General features: G+C 40.1%; 1 pseudogene; it reads left to right on the forward strand.

The window, feature by feature from the left end:
- Positions 1–294: 294 nt before the first annotated feature.
- Positions 295–8,491, forward strand: LOC112826325 (heterogeneous nuclear ribonucleoprotein A1-like; annotated as a pseudogene).
- Positions 8,492–8,708: the final 217 nt, after the last annotated feature.

Consider the following 8,708-nt stretch of genomic DNA (forward strand, 5'->3'; position numbering starts at 1 on the left):
TGATCAAAGCATTAGTGTTTAAACTAATTACTTCCAGTAATTGGTTAAGGAGTGGGTATATTAGCCTGTCCAGATCAATGAAACTCAAGGGCAATTCTGCTGGGAGCATAGGGTATGTGTCTTCCAAAACAAAACAAAACAAGTTTCCCCCTGGTAAGGGGAGACATGCAAAGAAACCATATCTTCTTCCCTTAGATGGTATCATAAAAGGACAAGGTACCTAGAGATGCTATAGTCCTCATGTGACCAAGAACTTGGGGGAAAAAAAAAGATTTGGCAATGACCCTGGGTAAAATGGAGCTCCAAGATTCACCATTGCTGGACTGGACTATCCCACTTTCACCAAGGTTGTATAAAGATCCTGGTAAGCTACATCCAAAGGAGTGAAAAGTTTATGAAAGACCTCTCATGCCATATCAAGTTTAAACTTTCTATTACAATTATACAGGAATCAATTAATTTAAATACATGAAGTGATATGGTCAAGGTTGCACTGTATGACAGAGCAAATGGGGACTAGAAAGGACTAGTGAGGGACAAGACTTGTGTCAAGAAAAACAGCAAAGACAGAACTTATAAAACTCAACATCCCCCAAAATAATCCAATTTAAAAAAATGGGCAGAAGGCACCAGCAGACATACCTCCAAAGAGGACATCCAGATGGCCAACAGACACGTGAAAAGATGATTATTACTTACCAGGGAAATGCAAATCAAAACTACAGTATCACTTCACACTTGGCAGAATGGCTAAAATTTACAAGAAACGGGTGTTGGTGAGGATGAGAAGAAAAAGGAACCCTTGTGCACGGATGGTGGGAATGCCAACTGTTACAGCCACTGTGGACAATAGTACGGAGCTTCCTCCAAAAGTTAATAGAACTACTCTACAATCCAGCAATTGCACTATTGGGTATTTACCCAAAGGATACAAAAAGACTAGTTCAAAGGGATATATGCTCCCTGATGTTTATAGCTACATTATTTACACTAGTCAAGATATGGAAGCAGTCTAAGTATTCATTAATTGAATAATGGATAAAGATGTATTACACACACACAGCATTATTCAGCCATGAAAAACAATAAAATCTTGCCATTTGCAACATGGATGGAGCTAGAGAATATATACTAAACAAAGTAAGCTGGACAAAGAAATACCACAGGATTTCACTCCTGTGGAATTTAAGAAACAAATAAGCAAAGGGAAAAAAAGACAACAAACCAAGAAACAGACTCAATTATAGAGAACTGATGGTTACCAAAGGGGTGGTGGGTAAGGGGACGGGTCAAGTAGGTAATGGAGATTAAGGAGGGCACTTGCAATGAACACCAGGTGATACACAATAGTGATTCAATATTTCCATACATCTGAAATTAATGTAACAGTTAACTGGAATTAAAATTAAGACTTAAAAAACCACAAATAGTTATTGTAGTCAAATACCAGGACAGGGTAAGAGATGGGTGGGAAAAGGGAATTTCATTAAATGTGTTAATAGTAGCATGCAAAAGCAATTTGTTATTACAAATAAAGATGGAATTAAAAATAACACTTTCATATTTCAGTACTTTGATTTGCAGGAAGTGCTTAAGATTACCATTCCTAAAAAAAATTCATTTTTATCTAAGATACACATATTATACATATTATTGTAATCAAAATTCAGAGTCACTGTTTAAAATGTACTTTTTACCAATAAATCACAGCATGTTATATTGAATAAACAGACACAGACCAAATTAAAATTTTGTGGCATGAATTTGTTATTTTGTCATTATATGTAGACTAAAGGGAAAATTGTTTTCTTGGAATTACCTGCTGGAACAGGATTTTTAAAGTATTGACTCTGAATTGGATAAAGCATCTGGAGTTATGCTCTGATAATATTTAGAATTCATATCAATGGGATACCATTAAAATATTGAGCAACAATACTGAGATAATTGTGTTTACTTCAAAGTGTTCTCATTTTAATGTGAAAATTACACACATATTCTTTATACTTTCTTTATCATGCAATAAAAAGTTCCATTAGATGCTAAGAAAATCACACTTTTCAGTGCTAAAGAAAGAAGTTGGATCTTGGATGCCTAATCCAGTAGAAGTTTTAGTTAATTTTAAAATTAAGCGTTGATCATTTAAGATGCTTTAGATTATTTAAAATACAGCATTAGAATCCTATTAGAACTTATTTACTTTAATACACATCAACATAGGGAAATTTATGGGAGGCAGAGAGAACTCAGTGGTATATTTGCAATCAGAAGGATCCTGAATATAGAGAAACAACCGTCAGGCAACAAAGAATTTGACAAGAGCATCTTCTATTAAGCCGATTTTCTTATATCTGCTTAATAAAATGTCTTGTTAACTGATATCCAATTAAGGTTTATCCTCATTTGTCTCCCAGCTGGGTTTCTATCAAACCACACTCCGGAAGAACCATATAACTTTATTGGATTGTGTAAGCACTCCTGTGTGTTTGTGGTTGCATGTGCACATTTGTATATTGCATGTGTCAGACTTTTCTGTACCCAGAACTGTGCTAGCAATGAAGAATAATGAACAAGGTAGATATAGACTCTAAGCTCTCAGGGCAGGGCCAACAGGAAAGATGGATACTAAGCAAAGTTAGGATTACAAATAGGATGGGTGTATATGGAGCTAAGAGTTTTCAGAGGATGCATTTCTCTAGGATCAGTCTTTGCTGATAAAGTTTAAGGATTAGTGGAACAAATCGGAAAAATCTGTATGAGTGTTGGAGATGGGATAGGACACTGCATGTCAAGAACATAGTAGTATCATGTATCTGGTATCTTTGGGAACAATTTGAGCCTGGTTATCATTTTTAGAGTCAAGAGAATTCTGGAGAGTTGGAGAAGGCGGGATGAGACAGATCTGGAATGCTAAGTCTATCGTGAACAGTGTTCGTGGAGTTTCGTCCTGTTTTAAGGGCACTGAAAAGGCTTTGAATGATTTATATGTAGCAAGAGACATAATTTTATATTTTTGAACACTGTTGGTTGAGATGTAGAGAGGAGACTGGAAAGGAGTAAGATTGGGTAAGGAAGGGGGCATTAGCTAAGAGCTGCTGTTGAAGTTTAGGAAGATGGTGACCTAGACTGGGTCACTGATCATAGGCATTGATTAAAGCAGTTGGATTCAAGAGCTTTTTAGGAGAATCAAAGAATTTTGAGTAACTGATCAGCATCTAAGAGACTGAATCTTGGTACCTGTGTTTCTACCTGAGCTTTATCATTTTCTACCTACAAAGAATAGGCAAATGGCCTTCTTTATCTGAATAAAAATAAAAATAAAAATACTGCCTTATTAGGTTGCTGTTAATCTTGAAGGTGATCAGTGTAAGGAATTTAGGGTAGTCCCAAATAATGTAGTAAGTACTTTAAAATATTAGCATTTTCTACATGTCATCGATTAGATTTTGTAAAGGAAGGCAAGAGCCATGTAGAGGACTTAGGTTTCTGGATTAGGTACTATATTGGAGTATTTTGTTATACCAGAATGGGAAGCATTTGGGCCAGAGTGGGGGGGGAAGGTCAGTGACATTCCAAGATGGTGAACTTTGATACATCAGATCTCCAGTGGAACATCAACCAATATGTAGGACATAGGAATGTATAACCCAGAGTAGAAACCAGCAACAGTAGGCCTTTATCAGCACACATTTCCTATATAAAGGGTAAGGGGTTAAACATGCACATTAAATTAGACCTGGATACAAACCCCAGCTCTGTTAACTTCTTAGTTGTCCTGGCGAAAATCTTTGAGGCCCACTTCTCCTACTTTCAAGAAGTGATTAGGATAGCATCAAACTGTATGAAGTATTTGAAGCTCTATGTACACATCAGTCGGAGGTAATGAGCTTCCAGGGATTTTGCCCATTTGTCCTTGACCCAGCAGCTTCTGCAAACACTGAACACTGTGTGGACACCAGCTGGTCACCTGCAAGCAGAGCCTCACATATCAACCACGCAGCCTTGCTTCCTGCCCCAGGAAGGAAAGTATATTGAGGTTTTGCTAGAGCAAGACTTGCTTACATATGCAACTAGAAAGTGCAAGGGAATTCTGTTTTTTCTTATTCCTTCCCCAGATCACCCTATCCTGAAAAGTAGTGGTCTTCTCGAGACATATTCTGCAAGTATCATACAGGCAGTCTTAGATAGCAAACAGTGGCCAATCAAGTAAAAACCTATTAGATTTGTTCCCCTTCTTATTTGCCTCACCCCCTCTCTGTGCGTGCTTTCTGCAATTCACATAAGAACATAAGACTTTTCCTCGGGCTTATGGTTCCTGGGACATCTAGGCGTGGCATTTTCCCTCTATGTGACCCTAGCACAGGGTAATGCCACTAGGTGACTCACTAATCTAACGGAAATAGGGGATGTCCTTGTTGGTGTTAAGTGGGCAGTGAAAACTGCAGTGCCACGATAATCACTAGGAATTTTACTGGTGGTAGTTCTGGCGCAAAACGGTGACACTGGAGGATCCTGAAAGGACTTCCTGCCATGGGCACACCAAAGCTATAGCTACATAGGGAACAAAATTCTTCTGAAAGAAATTCAATAACTGAGCTACTCTTACAAACTAGGCAAATGAAGGGGGAAAGAAAACCCCACACTGAAGTAGGTAGGAGTGGCTGACACACAGTCCCACAATGAACCCCACCCCTAGCATGGCAGGTCACAACTGGGAGGGCACTCATAACCCCAGGCTTCTCCCTAACGAGAGAAAATGTGAATCCTGCATCTGGCACCCCAACTTTGAAGACTTGTACCTGACAAATAAGACCCCCAAAACAGCTAGTTTTGAAAGCAAATAGGTCTTGCTTCCATGAGACCCACAAATCTATAGCAAACTGAAAAAATGTTCTAGAAGGACTCATGTGTAGAGGCAACCACAGAAAGCACCTACTCTTTTTTGTGACACTTAATTGCTCATCTTAACTACTTGGCCTGAGGGACAGGTATCTAATTTAACACTTCCGAGAGACTCTAATCCTTCCCTCAGAGATCAGGCACTATCATCAGTTTTCCTCGGCCTTGCTCTAGGTCAGCAGTATCTTCTGAGAAATCTAATGTACACTTGATACTCCAGTTTTTGCAACTGCCATCTGATGGACACAACTTGATCACCCAACTCTGTTAGCCAAGTGGGGCTTGCATCTGTGGGCCGCACCAGACTGCATCAAATGGAGGAAGAGTTATTAACTGGCTACCCACCCCCAGGGCACAGCACAGACAGCAAATTGAAATGCACCCCTAGTCTTTCTATGACAAAGGCTTACTAGCTTAACTTTCAGGGCTGTGGTCTGATGGTCAGGCTTCTTATTAAATAGATCTCAAAAGTGACTAATTTCTCCAGGGATCAGAGACACCAACAGGTAACCACCTTTACAGTCTTCCTCTGCCCTACCAAAGGTTGGTGTTTGAAAAAGGAGCATGCATACACATCAGGCACTCTGGCTTTTGTCGCTGCTGCCCAAAGGACACATCCGCTGGTAGTCTGGCTCTGTTGTTCATCACAAGCAGGGCTTGGGTTCCCAGGTTCAATGGGACAGTGGCAAACAGACTGTTCTTAACTGGCTATCACACCAGGACTTCTTGCACAGGCAGCAAACACACACGATCAACCAGTGTTCCCTTGAAAGAGGTATATTTGCACACTTAAAGAGCTACTGCCTGAGTAGCTCAGATGGAGGTCCTCCCCTTTGAGACACTGACCAGTATTGGCACATCTTCCCCTACTGGGAGATACTAAGGTTACAGAAGACGTCTTAGACAACAAAGAAGGTTTGAGAGCCAACCAAGAGCCAGGGCAGACTTGACCAATAAGGTCCATCCCCTACACATGGCCACACCTTCAAGACTGGGAGACATGGCTGTTTTACACCTGATACAAAGAAACCAGCAGTCCAGCAAAATGAAGAGGAATATGTTCCAAATGAAAACAAGATAAAACCAAAGAAAAAGACCTTAAGGAAATGGAGAGAAGTGATTTACCTGATAGAGTTGAGAATAAGTCAGACGATCATGAAGCTCAGGTAGAGAAGAATTAATAAGTATCAAATAGGAGTCCCAGACTGAATAAACTGAATACATTTGATAAATTAAACTAGATGCAGCAGGGAGGAAAAAGGATCAATGAACACTAAAACACAGGGCAGTGAAACCACCCAATCAGAGTAAAGAGAAGACAGCTTAAGGGATTTATGGGACAACACCAAGCAGAACAACATTTGTATTATAGAGGTCCCAGAGGGAGAGGACAAACAGGCAGAAAACTTCAAGAAATAATTTCTGAAATCTTCCCTAATCTGGAGAAACACATCCAGATCCAGGGAGGCCAGAAAGTTCCCAATAAGATGAACCCAAAGAGACCCACAAAGACACACTAAAGTGTCAAAAGGTAAACACAGGGAATCTTCAAAGCAGCAAGAAAAAAAAAAAAACAAAACTTGTTACATACCAGAGAAGTCCCAGAAGTTTATTGGATTTTTCAGGGAAACTGGCAGGTCCAGATGAGAATGGCACAAAGTATTCAAGATGCTCAAAGAAATGGCCAACCAAGAATTGTCCTTCAGAATGGAGACCATTTTCCAGACAAGTTAAAGGAGTTTACCATGAGACCGGCCTTATGAGAAAGGTTGGAGAAAGTTTGCTGAGCTGAAAAGAGCACTAATTAGAACAAAAATTATAATCCTTACTGGTAAAGGTACAATAAAATTTAGAATAATGTTGTAAATGCAATGGGTTAGTCACGTACATGAAAGTTAGAAGACAATAGTAAAAATAACTATAGCTGTAATCATTGGTTAATAGATTCACAAGATAAAAAGATGTAAATTGTGACATCAAAAATATCAAATATGGGAGGAAAAGTCAGTAACATTATCGATCTTCATAACACATTCAAGCTTAAGTTGTAATCAACTTAAAATACATTGTTATGTACAAGTTGTTTTACATAAGCCTCATTAACCACAAAGCAAAGCCTATAGTGGTTACAAGAATGGTAAAGGACTCTAAGAAATACTGTAAGATCTCACATGTGAAATGGGAAAAAAAAAAGAGCTCATAGACACAAAACAGACTAGTGGTTGCTGGAGGTTGGGGGTGAAGACAGAAAAAAAAAATACAACCTTTGTTAAAAAACTAGTCCTAGGGATGTAATGTAGAGCATGGGGACTACAGTTACTACTGTATTATATAATCGCAAAAGTTACTAAGGGTAGATCTGGAAATTATCACAAGAAAATAAATGATGAGTGTTAACTAGACTTATGGTCATGTAGCAATATGTACAAATGTCAAATCATTATGTTTTACACCTGAAACTAATACAATGTTATCTCTCAATTGTAGCTCAATAAAAAAAAATCAATACCTTCCTGTGTGCTAAAACATGCCACAACCAAGAAAACAAGAACCACACAGCTATATTTAGGTAGTGGCATGTTGATTGTATAAAAAGGATCATGTAGCTTTTCTGCCCATGGACGCCATGAGTGAGCATCATTAAATTCTCCCCTCCCACCATGGTCCTAAGAGTCTCCTAAGGATCCTGAGCAACTGTGGAAAGTTTGAGCTTTTGAAACAACCCGTGAGAGTCTGAGGAGCCATTGTGAGCAATGGGGAATGCTCACGGACTGTGTGGTAATGAGCGCACCAAACAGGAATCACTCCAGAGGCTTTGGGTAGGTCACGTAGGCCACCGTGGAGGAAGTGGATGCAGCTAGGAATGCAAGGCCACACAAAGTGGATAGAAGAGTTGTGGAACCAAAGAGGGCTGTCTCAACTGAGGATCCTCCAAGACCTGGTGCCTACTTCACAGTGAAGAAGATTTGTGTTGATGGCATTAACGACAACACTGAAGAACATCTAAGAGATTATTTTGAACGCTATGGGAAAATTGAAATGATTGAAACCATGACTGACCAAGGCAGTGGCAAGGAGAGAGGCTTTGCTTTTCTAACATTTGATGACCATGCCTCCCATAGACTGTCCTTCAGAATGCCACACTGAATGGCAGCAACCGTGAAGTAAGGAACGCCCCACCTAAGAGATGGGTAGTGCTTCATCCAGCCAAAGAGGTCACAGTGGTTCTGGAAACTTCGGTGGTGGTCATGGAGGCGGTTTTGGTAGGAATGACAACTTTGGTCATGGAGGAAACTCATGGGCAAGGCAGCTGTGGTGGTGGTCGAGGTGGTGGTAGATATGGTGGCAGCGGGGGTGGCTATAACAGATTTGGTAATGACGGAAGCAATTTTGGAGGTGGCAGAAGCTCTGGCCCCTACAGTGGTGGAGGCCAACACTTCGCCAAACCAGGAAACCAAGGTGCGATGGTGGTTCCAGCAGCAGCGGCTATAGGCATGGCAGTGGCAGAAGGTTTTCATTACTGCCAGGAAACAGAGCTGAGTGGGAGAGGAGAGCCAGAGAAGGGACAGGGCAGGTTACAGCAGATTTGTGAACACAGCCAAGCACAGTGGTGGCAGGGCCCAGCCGCTACAAAGACTCCATGTTTAGTTTCTGTTCTGTGGAAAGTGTAAAGCATTCCAAATAAATGGTTTTAATGTAGGGTTTTTGTTTTTGTTTTGCACCCATACTATTGGTTGCTAAATGTAGTAGTCTGATTGGGACACCAAGTAAGTCTTAAAAAAAAAAAAAAAAAGACGACCAAGTACAGT

The sequence above is a fragment of the Callorhinus ursinus genome, unplaced genomic scaffold (assembly GCF_003265705.2).
Source record: "Callorhinus ursinus isolate GAN/ISIS: 27379988/994484 unplaced genomic scaffold, GSC_fseal_2.0 scaffold7, whole genome shotgun sequence".
NCBI classification, from domain to species: Eukaryota; Metazoa; Chordata; class Mammalia; order Carnivora; family Otariidae; genus Callorhinus; species Callorhinus ursinus.